Below are 17,397 nucleotides of genomic sequence, written 5' to 3' on the forward strand. Positions count from 1 at the left end.
TATTTTTACATAGGTTCTTGTGCTAGCTGCATACAATTACACCACTTACCAGATACCGATTCATACCACACTGTGGATTTCGTTGTGTGGTACTGTGTGAATTTTAAAATATTGTTGAATTTATTGTATCATGCCTTGCTGCTATCAAAACCCAAAAGAATAAGAAGTCAAGCTGAAAGTTCTATCCAGCAGTCTTAAAAATCCACCTAAAAAAATGAAAAATGTAGCCGACATTCCAGATGGCTGTTCCCAATGTACCAGCCCAGAGTGAGGATATTTACAAATACCCGGGAGTCTGCACATTGCAAACGCGCGCTAACTCTAGTTTCCTCTGCACTCTGTGTGGCTCATCACTTCACCCAAGTCTTCCAGAGTTGCAATTAATCTCCTTGTGTGAGATTCCATCAGCATGGTCATCTGGTTTTTCTCCTGAATCAATTTGGTTTTTTTGGAAACAAGATAGCAATCACTGTAAAATTAAGATAAAATCTGAGTTTCTCAGGAAGTTTTCAAGGGCAGCTTTGGAGAAAATAAAAGTAAGGTTATAGCTCTAGAGAAAGGGTAAAGTGGATGGAGTGAAACAATGCTGTGACTTGAGAAAATGCAAATCATGCATGTAAAGTGAAAGACGGCAGGTTTATCATTCACAAGAGGGAATTAACTGTAAAGTACAACGTTCCCTTTTTGTTTTCTTGCTCTCTTTCTCTTTTCTTCTTCTCTCTCATAAACCTAACACTGAGAAAAAGAAGAGAAGAAGGGGAAGGGGGGAGGGAGGGGTAAAAGTCTTCCCTCTAATGCTTCTTTTCCATTTTCCCAATAAATTATGAACTTTTTTAGTGTAAAAGGTGTAAAAACAAATCAACAATCCATCACTTTGTACATGTATCCTCTTCCATGAGGTGAGTGATGGGGAGAGTGCTTAAAATAATTCTTAAAAGGCAAGGGAGTTAACAGACGTTCAGTAATAATTTGAATTGTTGAGAAAAAAGGATCCATTTATTCACCGGCCAAGGCTATTTCTGTTAGGTTGATTCTGTCCAGTATAATGTAAATGTTACTTATTTGTCACTGGATAATTAATCAGCATGTGGTATTAGTGTACTTAGATCCAAGGATTATCATTATTTAGTATAAAAAACCCATTGAATGAAGGTGTCTTTTAGATGGAAAATGCACGTTATCAGTGGCCTTTTGCCTTGGTCCCCCTAGACTATACAGGTGCTGTGCTGTGTGTGTTCCTTGACTGAGATGAATTTTAATTTTTGCCAGAATGAAGGGCACAGGGAAACTTACAGAGAGCAAGTCAGAGAAGAAAAACAATATGTCTTTACTTTTATGCTTGCTCTTTGCTTTCTTTTTTTCCTCTTAGAAACCTTGGCTTGCATTCAAACTCTGACCAACTAATAAAAAAAAAGAAAATTAAACAAAGAAGCTATGGTATTAAATACTTATGTCTTTGTTCTTTTATTTTTCTGATTAAAAGTCACTAAAAGGTGAAACTAGGACATCGTGGAATAGGCGAGATTGACAATTAACTTAAGGGGCTAAAAAAGACTTTAAGTTGAATTAATTCATATGAAAAGTTTGAAATTAACACTGCTTTAGAATGCTGTTTACGCCAAGTTCATTCATGCAGACAAAATGTGTTAAAAATCAGGGGATCTGTGTTTGATCAAAGTGGAAGGTTGCCTCCGTGAATTATTTTCACTCCCTCCCAAATTGCTGCAACAATAACTGTGAATTGATTTTATTTTTAAGGAGGAAATCAACAAGGACTAAGAGAGACAAAGGAGACCACAGGAAGAAAAACTGCTGGACGCTAAGCTAAATCATATTCCAACAGGGAAAAGCTAAGCGTCAACCCAGTTTATTCCAAAGAACCCCTCAGAGGTTCAGGAATCCTGACACCAGAAGCTTCCAGAAGCAGCTAGACAGGCAGGGCTGGCAACAAGAGCATTTGCTTAAGAAGTTGGATCCCTTCTCCAGCTCCTTTCATCTTCCCAAATGTGGCAGAACACATGATTTCTTTCCTGTGATGACTAAAAAGGGAGGGGGCTCAGGTACACTTGAAGGTGAGCTATTATACTCGATACCAGCAGGGCATTCTGAACCCTGATGAGACGCACAGCCCTCCTCACCAGCTGGGCAGCATGATGACTGCCAGACCACGCCTTGCACACCGTGTTCACAAGATCCGCCTCTGAGGAACTGCAGGAGCTAACGGGGAAAGACACCAAGGTACTGGCATCAACGGTTCAATGAAATAGCCCAGCCCAGCCTGCACTGGACATTCTCCACCATGTCCCTTCCTCCTAAATGGGAGTCAGTGGGGTTCACATCCATGAGGAAATCTTCTAGCCCAAAGGTACACGCCGAAACAAGCAAGCACATAACAAAAAGCAACCTGAAGGAATTACAGCTTTGCAGAGAGAAGAAAATTTATAAAAGAAAAAAAAATAAAGATCAAGACATAGAGATGGGGGCTTCCCTGGTTGCGCAGTGGTTAAGAATCCGCCTGCCAATGCAGGGGACATGGGTTCGAGCCCTGGTCTGGGAAGATCCCACATGCCATGGAGCAACTAAGCCCGTGGGCCACAACTACTGAGCCTGTGCTCTAGAGCCCGTGAGCCACAACTACTGAGCCCACGTGCCACAACTACTGAAGCCCACGGGCCTAGAGCCGTGCTCTGCAACAAGAGAAGCCACTGCAATGAGAAGCCCGTGCACTGCAACAAAGAGTAGCCCCCGCTTGCCGCAACTAGAGAAAGCCCGCACGCAGCAGCGAAGACCCAACGCGGCAGAAAAAAAAAAAAAGACATAGGGATGTAATCAGAATATACTGGATGTCGAAATTACTCTAAAAACAAATCACTTAGAAGTATTGAAAATGGTTGTCTCTGAGTAGAGGAATTAGTAAGAGTTTGGGGTAAAAAATATAAATAATAAGCCTTACTGAATTATTTGACTCTGTGAGGTTGTAAATGTCTAACTTCGGTTTTTTTTAAACACAATGATTCATGCCATTTCTTTCCAAGTTTTCTTCCAAAAGTTTAGATTTTCATTTAAAAATGGTTAAGGCGCCTTGTGACATGTTGAATCATTTGATAATGCCTTAAAGGAGTCTGACTTCTCATAGTTCAAATAATCTTATCCGTGAATTTACCCTGCTCTGTGGGATTATGGCCAAGGCGAGTCCAGATTCATCAGAATACAGTCAGCTCAAAGGTGAAAAAGTGAAATTATAAAACAGCTGCACATAGCCAGCTGGTTCACTCCCATTACCGGACAGAATCCATTTCAAAACAACTTCAAGGAGTACAATTTAAGTGTTTAACATCGAGATATCGAATTGATGATGCAATGCTAAAGTATTACTGCTGAAACTCAAAGACATCCTGCAGATAAAAAATATTCATGCAGAAAGGAAGCTGCTTTTGATAGAACATTCATTCTAGTACACAAGAATCTTTAAAAAATCGCTTAGTACTAGGAATTATGAAATGTAAAGATGGTCAAAGTAGGTAGAATTAGTCCCTGCTGTAGGGCCGCCATTAAAAAAGAGTATCTAGGCAAAGGGTTTCTGTTGGTGTTTCCCACAGTTTACTTACAGTCTTGGAAACCTGTGTTCCTTATCGTGTCCCTCCTGTATTGTCAATCCCTTTTGCGTTAGAACACACATGGCTAGGTGTTTGGGCTGAATATCTTGGGAGTATAAGTATTAACACAAAAGCAACAAGCAAATCAAAGCAAAACAAAAAGCATTGTTTGACTGTTCCTCATGAGAAAATAAGAATTGTGGCACTACGTCTAAGATTTAGAGTGGGAATAGAGCGTGTTAGGCAGGGAAGGGCAGGGGAGGCCCCGAACACGGGCTAGCCCATCCCAGGATGTTGGTAAGCAGAGCGTGGGGTGAACTTCTGCCCCTGCCTAGCCTTTCTGCTGATGTCCTTGCACCCTGCATATTCAAGGTTAGTGGACATGGCCAAGAGAGAGGCGTCCCATAGATAGTTGGAACAAGGGATTCTGAAGGCGTTTCCCTATGGGTGAGTAACCAGAGGATTTTTTAAGTGTAGGTTTATGAACAGAGATGCCTTACATTCAATTTGCGTGTTTCTGTAACGGAAACCCTTCCTTTGCCTCCTCTGCTCACCACCTCACTTCACCAGATTCTACACAACTCATAAATGCTTTGTGTAAGTAAAGATGATGTGAAAATGAAGGAAGGCACTGAGTTTTAAACCTGGGGTTTACAGCTTGCAAATGAGAGAAAAGCTTAGAAATAAAAGCCAAAGGGAGACGTGACTATAGGATGATAAGCCTCAGGAATCCTCATAACACTGGGGGAAGGCTTTAGACGTCCACAGAGAAAAAAGGGACTTTCAAACCATCTTATGCAAATGCCAAGGTCCAGCAGATCCCAGCCGAACCCTGGGCAACCTGTATAAGAAACAGGGCATAAAACTGCAAAAATAAAAATAGACAACCTGGATGAACTGAGTTGATCTTATTTGCCAAAACAAAACACAGGCCATGTGCCATCTGTATTCTACATTGCGAATGGACAACAAGGAAAAGATTTCCAATGATGGAAGCCCCGAATCACATTTAATTATATATTTATTTAATCATCTTCATTGAAAAGAATAGGATTCCACAAAATGAGGGTAGTCCTAAAACGGAAGCCTGTTGAAGGGGAGGCCGTGTTGATTCACTTTCTTCTCCGTTTGCCCTTTATTTGGTTGTCATATGTTAGAAAACTTGCATTATGTAACTTGATGTGCGTGGTAACTTTCACCTCTAAGACAGAAGAAGGCCTCTTGGTCTTCAAATGAGGTCTAAGGGTGACTGATAAATTTTGATTAATTTGGGGAACTTTAAAATGACCATGTGTTGGTCCAAATAGCCACAAATAAAAACTCATGTTCTGAAAAGTGCATTTCCCCCAATATTCAAAGCATGAGGCTTAGAACAGAAGATCCTGAGACCTAAATCTATATATTCCCTAGAAGCAACTGTGAGGCAGCTCAGCTGATTCACGGGGGTCTGTGCCTCTGCTATGACCACGGACTTTGGTTCAGCCAGAAGGTAAGTTTCAAAAAATGATAGCGAGTGATCTCAAGGTCAAGGTCAAAGTCACACACACATGCATGTATACACTCACACAGAAACACATGTGCACACAAACCTACATATATGTACATGCACACACGTCACACAAACACAACATATACCCATGCACACACACTTACACCTGCACACACCTGCACAAACCTACATATATGTACATGCACACACATCACACAGACACAACATATACCCATGCACAGGCACAGAGAAAAGATGTGTTTCCCTGGCAATGTCCACAAGCAAAGTTCAGCAGCCAGAGTTGTGGAAATCTGTGCCCCTTACTGTCACCTCTATATTCTATATTCCCTAGACTATTACATACCTACCCACTTCTGAGACTGGATTCCAAGACTTTCTAAAGATGGCCCCAGCCTGCATTTCCTGCCCCACCTCTGAGTTCTCCCTCCTACTCCCTCTAAACTGGATTTGTCTTGGCTATTTACAATAGCCAAGACATGGAAGCAACCTAAGTGTCCATTGACAGAAGAATGGATAAAGAAGATGTGGTATATTCATATATGTATACAAACACACACACACACACACACACACACAGGAATATTACTTAGCCATTAAAAAGAATGAAATAATGTCATTTGCTGCAAAATGGATGGACCTAGAGATTATCATACTGAGTGATGTAAGTTGGACAAACAGAAATATCTTATGATAACACTTATATGAGGAATCTAAAAAAAATGATACAAACGAACTTATTTACAAAACAGAAACAGACTCAAAGACTTAGAGAAGGAACTTATGGTTACCAGGAGGGAAGGGTGGGGGGAGGGATAGTTAGGGAGTTTGGGATTGACATGTACACACTGCTATATGTAAAACGGATAACCAGCAAGGACCTACTGTATAGCACAGGGAACTCTGCTCAATATTATGTAACAACCTAATTGGGAAAAGAATTTGAAAAAGAATAGATACATGTATATGTATAACTGAATCACTTTGTTGTGCAGCTGAAACTAACACAACATTGTTAATCAACTATACTCCAATATAAAATAAAAAGTTAAAACAAAAACAAAACAAAAGGTAAATAAACTGGATTTGTCAACACTTGGTAAATAAGACAAGGCCTTCCCTCACCTCCAGGCTTTTCCTCACTCCTGCCTACGCCTGGAGCACTCTTCTTTCCATCTCCAACAGGCAGAATCTAGCCAACCAACCGTGAAGATGCTTCCAGAGCCCTGTCCTATATTCCGTCTTTCTCATAGAGGACTGTGGGAGCCCCCATCCCATCCTATACCTACGGCAACACTTACAAAATCCCGTGTAAGCCTACCTCCACTCGGCATCGAGAGCGGAGGTTGGGTGCTCTTCTCCATGTTTCCCATAAAGTCACTGACAAGGCCTGCACCACTAAACGTGAGCTGTACTTATTTAAATTAACAAGGGAAACTTTTTTTTCCTCTGTCGTTTTCCTCTGCCTTCCTAAATATGTTGAGAAGATCCAGAACAAAATCATAAAGTGAAAATCGCCACAAACATAAGATTGGCAGGTCTCATCTGGAGGCTTTTCATCACTTTTTCTACCTGAGGTGCTGTGGCCAACACTAGCCCTTGTAGGCTGAGCCCATCTCCTACAATTTTGGCTTAAAAATCACAGATACTCACATTTGTACCCTCCTTTGAAGGTGCAGGTGAGTGAGTGGCTCAATTCTGACCAGTGAGAGAGAAATTTTTTTCTGTCCAATAAAAACAGAAACGCACTCTGAGGTTTCCTCCCCTCCTCCTTCTCCCTCCTTTTGGTGTTATTATCATGGGAGAGAGTGTTGCCCTAGAGCAGCAATAGCCACTTTGACAGCATGAGGAAACAATCTGACTATAAGACTTACGAGCTAAAAAGATGAAATAATCTTATGTCTTGATGACATCATTGATCCACTGACCCATTCCTGGAGATATCCTTCTGGAATAGTTATGAGATAATAATTTTTAAAAATAAGTTGCATATTCTGGACATTTCATATAAAAGGAATCATACAGTATGTGGCCTTTTGTGTCTAGCGTCTTTCACTTAGCATTCTGTTCTCAAGGTTTATCCGTACAACTCATGATGTTTTAAAACACTTAACTGGTGATATTAATGGACAGTTAGGTTTGAACACCCATGGGTATTAGGACAGAGGGCCAGTCTCCACAACACTTAGGACCATGTCTGGCGCTGAAACTGTTTAGGTTTCAATCCCAATTCTTCCCCTTACCAGCTGTGTGGATCAGAGAAGTTATCTAAATTCTGTGTGCCTCTCTTAATTACTTGACTGAAAGGAAGTTATAACACTTATTTTATAAAGATGTTAAGAGAGTCAAGATAATCAAGAGCTTGCAAGAATGTCTGTTAAGCGTCAGCCTCTACTGAGCTATTATTACTATCTGTCGAAATCCTGAGTAGATGAAATCCCCCGTAGATGTCAATTTCAGGCCAGGAAAGGGGGCATCTTTCCATCTGCCCCCTGAGCCTTATTCACCTCTGTAGCCCAGGGCTGGGAAACACGGGGGCATCTGATACATGTTTTCTGGGAGAATAAATCAATTACTGAGTATGTGTTCCTCATAAAGTCCTTTTTTGCCTTTTCTTAAATTTACTAAATCTTTTAGTTTTCAAAACAAGGCAGACACCAAAATATTGTATGAAATCTCACAACCATTAAATATTAGTAAATAAATCAATGAAAATATTCAAATAAAACGTCTTGGCTGGTCAAAGGCTTCATGTTTCAAATTCTAAGATATATGTGTTTTGTTGCTTTTTTCCCCTCAAAAACAAATGGGTAAAAACACAACATTCATAAGCGCAGGAAAGTAGATTCACTCTCATTGAAGCAATAGAGATTTACTGACGGGCATAAAGAGTCTCACAGAATGACTGAAGGCGAGGGAGGGAGAGATTCTGGACGGAGCTTCCAGGAACATCCCCCAGAACCACTTAATAGGACTGGCTTGTGACGGGAATCCCAAAGACTGCCATCACGGAAGCCCCCGTCACTATCCTTGACCCCAGAAATACGCTGCTTCCACCATCTATACCCACAAACAGATGCTCTGTGCTTCTGTCTGCTTGCTCAGCAATGCCTCCCGCAGGGGTGCCTGAAGACTGGAACTGGGTTCACATGCCCACATGTGATGGCATGTGAAACTGATGACATCATCTTCTGGATTCTGTGTTGGGGATATCAACTCACAACAGATGTTAGCCAGAGGTACAGTTTTAAACTGGAGTAAAGTGATAGATGGTTACAAGAATCTAATTCCATTTCCTCCTGGGCACGCAGCTGGCTGTGCGGCATGTCCCAGCATCCTTTGCAGTTAGGAGATGTCACGTGACCAGGTTCTGTCCAATGGAAGTGGCGGAGTCACGTGAGCTGCTTTTGGGCTTGGCCCATAGACTCCTCCCACACAGTCCTCTTCCTGTTCTCTCTCCCCTTCAGCTGGCAGGACGCACAGACCCAGCAGAGGACTCTCAGCTCTAGGGATGACAGGGCCAGAGCATGAAAGGGGCCTGGGTCCCTGAGTGACTGTGTGGAACAGAATACCCCATACCCCCTGAGCGCATTGGGCTCTGTCTGGGTTAAGCCACTGAGATGCAAGAGTGTATCTGTGTCTACAGCCACCCTTATTTTAAACTAATACAGGGCAGACCTGAATAAGAGATCAATGTCCCAGGGATAAGCACTTGCACCCTCAATTTTAAATTAAAGCTTCAATCCTTAAAATTGCCAGCCATCTTTAAAAGAATAATCCCCGTCACCCCAATTAGACTTATTATGGGTTCAGCAACCGATCAGTATTCAGTCTCTATACCAACACACACCAAACATTTATAGAGCTGTCAATGCCTTGCCGTATGTGTTGCCCAATAACCAGGTTTCAAAATGCAGTCGTATAAAGTACTGAACACTGGGGAGCAACCAAAACCCTTGTAAAACCTCTGTGAGGAAAATGCACCAAACTCACTTTATGACCCGCTCTATCAGGTATTGAAATGTTTGCATATTTAAAGGTTTTCATGGTAGAGAAAATCATTTCTTCTTCTTTATGGGTCATTTACTTTCCTGCATGTTAAGTTAACAGGAGAAAAAAAAAAAAGCTGACATTTCCTCTAATACATTACTTGATATAAATATGTATGAGTCTCAAATGTATTCCTCCAGGGAATGCAGGGTGTGTGAACTCAGGGTGTTGGTTCCCTTCAGGCCCCAGGAAAGGTTGCTGTAATGTCTCCATGATTGACCCTTCCCCAGAAGTTCACCCTGAAAGCTCCCTGAGCGTGAAATTTCTAGTTCAATTATTATCTTCCAGGTTATGTAAGTACTAATCTCTCACCACATTTTAGGAACCAAAGGGAATATCTTAAAAAGTTGAAAAAAAGTGAAAAAATCACATGTGTAATTGTTACTGACATTTTTAAGACTGGGATCCTTTACGATCCAGAAAACCACTGACTGATTATCTTTCATCTTCTGCTCTCTGATTCTTTGTATGTGGCCTGGAAAGGGAAGTGGTGGCGTTATGACCTTATTCTGTGTGATGTCGCCCTTAAGATTAAACCTTGTGGTTAAAATTTTGGATTCTGGATTTGAGAAGCTTGGGTCTCAATCCCGACTTCACCACTAACTTGCTCTGTGACCCAAGGGACCTTTCGTTTCCCCTTTAAGCCTCAGTGGCCTCATCTATAAAATGATAAAACCGAAAACTCTCACTGGTGTGTGAGGGTTGTTAATGAGATAAAATACATAAGATGCCCAGGGCAGTGCCCATCACACAGTTAAGGTTGTTTTAATGAGGTAATGTTATTTGTTGGTTTTTTTTTTAATTTAAAAAAAAAAAATTTTAGGGCTTCCCTGGTGGCGCAGTGGTTGAGAATCTGCCTGCCAATGCAGGGGACACAGGTTCGAGCCCTGGTCTGGGAAGATCCCACATGCTGCGGAGCAACTAGGCCCATGAGCCACAACTACTGAGCCTGCGCTCTAGAGCCCGTGAGCCACAACTACTGAGCCTGCGCGTCTGGAGCCTGTGCTCCACAACAAGAGAGGCCGTGATAATGAGAGGCCCGCACACCGCGATGAAGAGTGGCCCCCGCTCGCCGCAACTAGAGAAAGCCCTCGCACAGAAACGAAGACCCAACACAGCCATAAATAAATAAAATAAATAAATAAATTTATTTTAAAAAAATTATACAATTTTTAAAGGTTACTTTCCATTACAGTTATTACAAAACATTGGCTATATTCCTTGTGTTGTACATACAGCCTTCAGCCTACCTTACACCCAATAGCTTGTACCCTCCCCTCCCCTACCTCATAATGCCCTCAAAGTCCATCCATGTTGCTGCAAATGGCAAAATTTCATTCTTTTTTATGGCTGGGTAGTATTCCATTGTGTGTGTGTGTGTGTGTGTGTGTGTGTGTGTGTGTGTGTATGTGTATGCCACATCTTTTTTATCCATTCATCTGTTGATGGACACTCAGGTTGCTTCCATATCTTGCTTATTGTAAATAATGCTGCTATGAACGCTGGGGTGCAGATATCTTTTTAAGTTAGTGGTTTTGGTTTTTTATGGATATATGCCCAGAAGTGGAATTGTTGGATCATATGGTAGTCCTATTTTTAGTTTTTTGAGAAACCTCCATATTGTTTTCCACAATGGCTGCACCAACTTACATTCCCACCAACAGTGTGTGAGGCTTCCCTTGTCTCCATATCCTTGCCAAAACTTATTATTTATTGTCTGTGTGATGATAGCCATTCTGACAAGTGTGAGGTGAGACCTCATTGTGGTTTTGATTTGCATTTCCCCGATGACTAGGGATGTTGAGCGTCTTCTCTTGTGCCTATTGACCACCTGCATTTCCTCTTTGGAACACACAATTCATGTTTGGTACATCTCGGCGCTTATTTTATTTGGACATGGAAGTATTTTTCAATATCCACGTGTGTTTGAATCCCAGAGCTGCATTAGCAACAAGTAGGTCCATTTGTCTCAGTCCCTAGAGAAAAGACCTCAACTTCACTTTAAGGGAAGTTTCATTCATTCTTCCCTTTGACTTGAGCATCCACAATGCGCCAAAGATTGGGCACAAAATAAAGATACCAAAAATATTGCCCTGGTCTGAACAAGTACTTTGCAGGAGTTTGGGGGAGTTGTTCTCTGTCCCTTTTTCTTCCCATGGTTCACACTCTCCCGCAGTTGCCCTCAAGATGGCAACAGTAGTCTACGGACCCCAAATAAATCTATCCTCTTGAAACTCCATCCTCCCTAAAACAACACAAAATTATCCTCTTACAGTTCTGGAGGCGAGAAGTCTGACCAGGGTCTCAGTAGGTACAATCAAGATACAGCTAAGACTGGATCCTTCTGGACGCTCCAGGGGAAATCTGTCTTTCTGCCTTTTCCCATTTTTAGGATCCAGGGAGGGGGCTTTACATGGAGAGAGGTGGCTCCACGCTTTTCCTCTCTCCAACTTCAAGCCCCCTGATTCCACCTTTCTCCTCTGACAGCCCCCAACCATCCCGGTCCAGACCCTGGGATATGGAAGAGAAGCAAGATTAGGAGACGCAACCTATGACACGAGCCTCTCAGAGACAGGGCAGAGCCGGGAGAGGTACGAAATGATAGGAGTGACCAGCCATTGACGTCAGGCACGTCCCTGACGCTCCTGGGACTTGGCCAGATGGCACACGGCGCCAACGGATGCGATCTGTGTCTAACGTGGAAACAAGGCAGAAAGGCAAACATAGCGATTCTCTCTATTTCTGGTAAGTCCTTATATATGTACGACAATCCCCAGATAGACACCAGGACCACAGCAGGGGGTCGGGGCTCTCCAGTTACCAGGTCCCTCCCCCCCCACCATGTGCCTTCATCTGAGGGGGGAGGTGAGTTCCAATTCATCCTTAGGCTCTACTTTTGCTTTTACTTGAAATCGAGTTAAGGGGAAAGTGAGGGTTTTTTTTCTCCTATGTTTCCTTTCCAAAGTGGATAAACAAAATCTAGACCAATAGGGTCGATTTTTTACAGAAAAGGGGTAGAGCTCATATGTTTCTGTGAAAATATAGAATTATTACCCTGAGTGTCTTGTATGCCCCCAAAATGTGCCCCTTTTAGAAACATCAGAACATTTTATATAGAGATACGATCAAGCCCTTGTAAGTACCTGAGATGGACACCCCTGGCCCACGTTTCAGTGTCTTCAGACAAGGGACCCAAGCCAGACTCCAGTCCAGTGAGATACAAGGTCTTTCCAATTTTTCTGGAACATAAGGTTCAGGGCACAGATATCGTGGTGGGCACACGTTGAGGTTGAGGTCAGTGTTAGAAGTTCCCCGCTCTTTCCATTCTTCTAATCTCAGATGAACCAAATCAAGTGTTATTTGGGGATAACTATATTTGAATAAATTGTTGAAATATCATTTGGCCCCAGGACAAATGAAAAATGGCTGCAGTTAGCTTTCCAGAGGGTCTGGCCAAACTGGTGTTTACTCTCTCTCAACTCTGCGGAATTTCCAGTGCCTGGAAGGTAGGAAAATGTATTATCGGAGGCTGATGTCTGTGTTTTATAGTATTTGTTGATAGGCATTAAAGAGGAAAATATAATTAGAGTTGTATGAAAGGTGAAATCTATCTGGTGCTTGTGAGGACTGTCTGTTTATTCTGTTATTTGTCAAAGTTCATTTCCTCAACAGGCAAGTTTTTTTTAAAAAATTACAGATAAAAGTAAAAAGAGAAACACCAAACACGGTTGCGTTGGCTTTGGGAAATTGTCAGATGCATGGCCATATTTAGTTAAAAGGCTGTATTTAATCCGCTTTTAATGCTGTTCACAGACAGCTTCTGATTAATATGTCAGCACTAACTTCCCGGTCAGGTGACTGTCACTTTGGGAGTGGATTTTCCTACCTAGTAACTAACCCCAGTCAAACCTTCAGATGACTGAAGCCCCAGCCCAAACCTGATACCAACATCATGAGAGATGGAGACGCAGAACAGCCTGATCAAGCCATTCCTGAACTCCTCACCCACAGACACCATAAGTGATTATCAAAGATCACTACATTAAACCTCTCATTTCTGGAGGTGAGTTTTATACAATAATGGGTAACTAATACACTTACTGAGTTTCTTGCAAAAGAAAAACAAGTGCAGACTTTATTCAAACATATTCTCACATTCATTTATTCAACAGATATTTACTGGGCACCAGCTCTGCACTGGGTCCTGAGCCAGAGAGAACACGTCAGTCAGACCCACTACTTCCTGAGTCCCCCATAATTAAAAAGTCAGCCAAGCACAGGGGTCACCACATCACGTGGGGCAGGGGCTGCTAAGTCCAAGAACATCACACTCAGGATGCAGAGGGGCTGGTCCTCAGTCCTGCGAGCCCAGGTGGGCTTTTCAGGGATGTCAACACCTCTCTGTTCAACAGAAATTCCTGGTGATTCTGGATGCATGGGAATCGGGGTTATTAATCCTGACTCCAAATACTTAGTAAAGATAAAGACTGACCAAAAGGTGCAGTTTCAGTTCAGTTTCAGGTTGAGGTGGTACATGGGAATCTGAGTGAAAACATGAAAAATTATTGGCTGTTGCCACAACTAAGGTCATGAGAGTCTGCAGTATAAGTCATGTGTGATATTTTTAGGAAAAGAGGGGGGGAACAGACGGTGTAAAGAATTTTCAGCTGATAAGAGAGAATCTATAATTGTCTATTCATTTATTTAAGAATTATTTTTAGGGCATCTGTTATATGTCTGGCATTGTTTGGGTTAAACGATGACAAACAATAGAAACAGGGTCCATCTCTTTATGGGGTTTACAGTCGAGGTAGAGGAGAAAGAGAACAAGTAAAAATTAAAGGGGTGGGATAATTACAGAGCATGGTGATTATTTTGAGATGCATGAGATAGGAGAGAGACTGAGTTCCAGGCCATTTTGGAAGGGACTCTCTGAGGAGTTGCCGTTCCAGGTAAGACCTAAGAAATCAGAAAAAGTCATCAATGTAAGAATGAGGAGTACAAGTATTTCAGGGGGAGAGAATAGCAAATAGCATGTGCTAAGGTCCTGAGGTAGCAATGAGCTTGGCTTGTTGATGAAAGAGCTGGAAGGGCCACGGTGGCTTGAGAGCAGTGAGCAGAGAGGTGGATGGGGAGCTGGTCATGCAGAGACACGTGTATCCATGAGGTCTAGAGTGCTAAGCATGTAATATATGCAAAGCCCTGGGCTGCGCAGGTGCTCGAGAACAGGGGTGCATAGTTGTGACCTCTAAGGAGCTTGCACTCCAGATAGGGAAAAACTACGTGAAATTAAAGAACTGCTGAACAAGAAATGCCCATCATCTGTCCCCTCCATTACTGCATTTTAGAAAGCTAGCCCCACCCCGGGCCTGACGGAAGCCTCTCTACTCTTATTACATTGTGACCTCATCTCCCAGTCCCAGATGACTGGTCCAGAAGTAAACACCTGACCTCAGCCAGGCCAATCAGATTCTGTCTCCTTGATATTCCATTCATCAGTGACATGGGCTTAGTTTGTACCCGGAAACCTCAAAGCCAAGGGGCAGCTGAGAAACCAGACGGAGAAAACGCGATGACAGCATGAAAAAAAAAGGATAATAATAACAGTAATAGCATAGACTCCTTAAGCACATACTGGGTCCCAGACTTTATTCTAAGTACTTTAAATATTAATATATTTAATCTTCACAACCACCTGTGAAGTTGGTACTGTTATAGCCATTTTGCAAACTAGAGAACTGAGGCACAGTTTGGGAATGAAAAACACAGAGAGAGTATAAAAAGATACCGTTTGGTGCCAGAGACAGAGAACGAATGATTAGCTGCTAACGATCTAAGATCTCAGTGGGATAAAACTGACACAACTGTGCTTGGCATGTGAACGGCGCTCACTGCTCTGTTGTCTGGTTTTCCACGTAAGGCAGCACCCCACACCCGACCCCAGCCTTTTGAAGAGGTTTGTTCAGGGGCTCCAAGCCCTCATCTGAAAGCCCACAGGCCAGGGGGCTCTGTGAAATGACAGCTGAGGGTGGCCCCCGCCCTTCTCACTCCTCAGGGTCCTCAAGAAGATCATGTTGACTCCTTCCCCCAAGGGGCATGCCCGTCCTACTCTCCAGCTGGGCATAAGGCAAAGTTTATATTCAACATGCCTTCCTATACCGTCTAACCCGCGAATGCCAAGCCTCTGTGTATCTGTGAAGTCTCCTTTCATGCACACACTCTTCAGTTTGGTTGCTATAGCATTGTCACCTTGCTTCCTAGAAACCAATGTAATGCCATGCAGCCAGAATGTCATGACGTTGTCATTGAATTCATTCTGATCCTGGAGCTCTAAAGTTTGGAAAATCTTGCTGTTGAAGGCATTTTCCTCTAGCAGACAGCAAGATTCATATTACAGTTGGCTGGAAAATGGTCAATTTGCAAGTTGCGGGATGTAGCAAAATGGTGCCAGATGGTGCGCAGGATCTTTTGCCAAGAGGGAGAAGGGATTTCTTGAGGGCCAAGTGGCTCCCCCAGAGGCCATCTTGCCGAAGCAGTGCCTTTTGGGAAAAGCCTAGCGAGGGCTTCTGAGGTTGGCAGTGAGCAACCCTGATTGGGCTCCCAGTGTTGGGTTAAATCTATCCACCAAATGTTGATTGAACGCCTTCATGGGGCACTGTTCTAGGCAGGCAGTGGTAGCGGGGAGAAAAGCAGACAAAGGATTCTGCCTTCATGGAGCTTACGTTTGAGAAGAGGAAGGCAGAAAAGCCAATGAGATAAAGTATATTGTACGTCACAGGAACACAAATACAGATGAATAAAGCCATAGGGGGGATTGGGATTTTTGTCGGTGGAGATTGCTATTTTAAATCAGGTAGCTTGGAAATGCTTCCCTGAGAAGGTGACATTGGAACAGCTTGGGAGTAGAAACACAGAAAAACCAAATAAACTGATGATTATGATGATAACAATAGTTACAATAATAATAAGCACCTATATAGCACTTAGTGGGTACCAGTACTGTCCTAACACTTTACCTCACTGAGTCTTCATTTACAGATAAATAAACTAAGGAGCAGAGAATTAAGAAGCTTGCCCAAGGTCACACAGGCAATAAGCTGCAAAGACAGGCTTTGACCCAGCCAATCTGGCTCTAGCGTCCATGCTCTGAAGCACCCTCCATCTTCCTTATAATACAGTAGAGAATGGATATATTTGTGTGTCCAGAAACATACAGACAGAACTCAAGAGTCCTGCCTTGGCTTCCCACTGTCCCCGTGACGTGGGAAGTCATTTACTTCCTCCTGCTTCTTTTCAGAACATCTGCGATAATAACAGGACCCGCTTCCCAGGGTTGCTGTGAAGTTAAAATGAGCTATAGATATACAGCTGTTAAAAGAGTTCCTGGCCCATGGTAAGTGCTCCATAAAGAAGGTTAATATCATCACTATGATTGTTCCCTTTTAAATCATGGGTACGGTGTAGGGGAAAATAAAGTCATCCTTGGTGGAGAGAAGTTCAGGAAACACTGATCTGTCCTCTCTGGGAGCCTTCCACAAGGACCCACCTTTCCACATTTCTTACTTTTTCAGCCGATAAACAACGTGTCCAAAGAGATTGGTCCTTCTGGTCCTGACCAGAGGTAGATGGGATGTGCAAACAGGAGGACAGTGGAGGAGAAGGAAGTCCTGTGATGGCCCCATTGGGTCCCACAAGGAGAGGCATGTGTCCTTGTAACACCAGCCCACAGGTTTGGATGCTTGATATTAACAACAGCATTAATATTCCATGATTCTCTCTGCTCAGGGAGGTGTCATGACTTCTCTGGTTTTAAAGTTTAGCAGGACCATCCGTCCTGCAGCCTCTATGGGCAATAACTTGTTAAATGCCCACAGAAAGAGAATGCTAGCCTAAGATGGGGCCAGGAGCCCAAAAGAGGAAAACCTAGAGAGTCTTACCTTTATTTTGGACCTTCTAGGACCACGAGAGCATCTTTTATGTTCCCCAGGGAAACACACTTTATTTCACCTCTCTAGCTACACTCTGGAATAGTCCCTGCTTTTCTTAGCAGCAGCCTCTGACAAAATTCAACAAACTTTACTGACTGAGAAACTCAGACTCCAACCACCGACGGGGCACATGAGAGGGAAGGAAAAGTGTCTGATGCATGGCAGGGAGTGAGTGAGGCTGTGCTGAAGGATGGGGAAGAAGCAGGATCTCTCAGGTGTGTGAGCGGGGCTCCTGTGAGCTCTAACCACTGTTCTC

The sequence above is a fragment of the Balaenoptera musculus genome, chromosome 14 (assembly GCF_009873245.2).
Source record: "Balaenoptera musculus isolate JJ_BM4_2016_0621 chromosome 14, mBalMus1.pri.v3, whole genome shotgun sequence".
Lineage (NCBI taxonomy): Eukaryota > Metazoa > Chordata > Mammalia > Artiodactyla > Balaenopteridae > Balaenoptera > Balaenoptera musculus.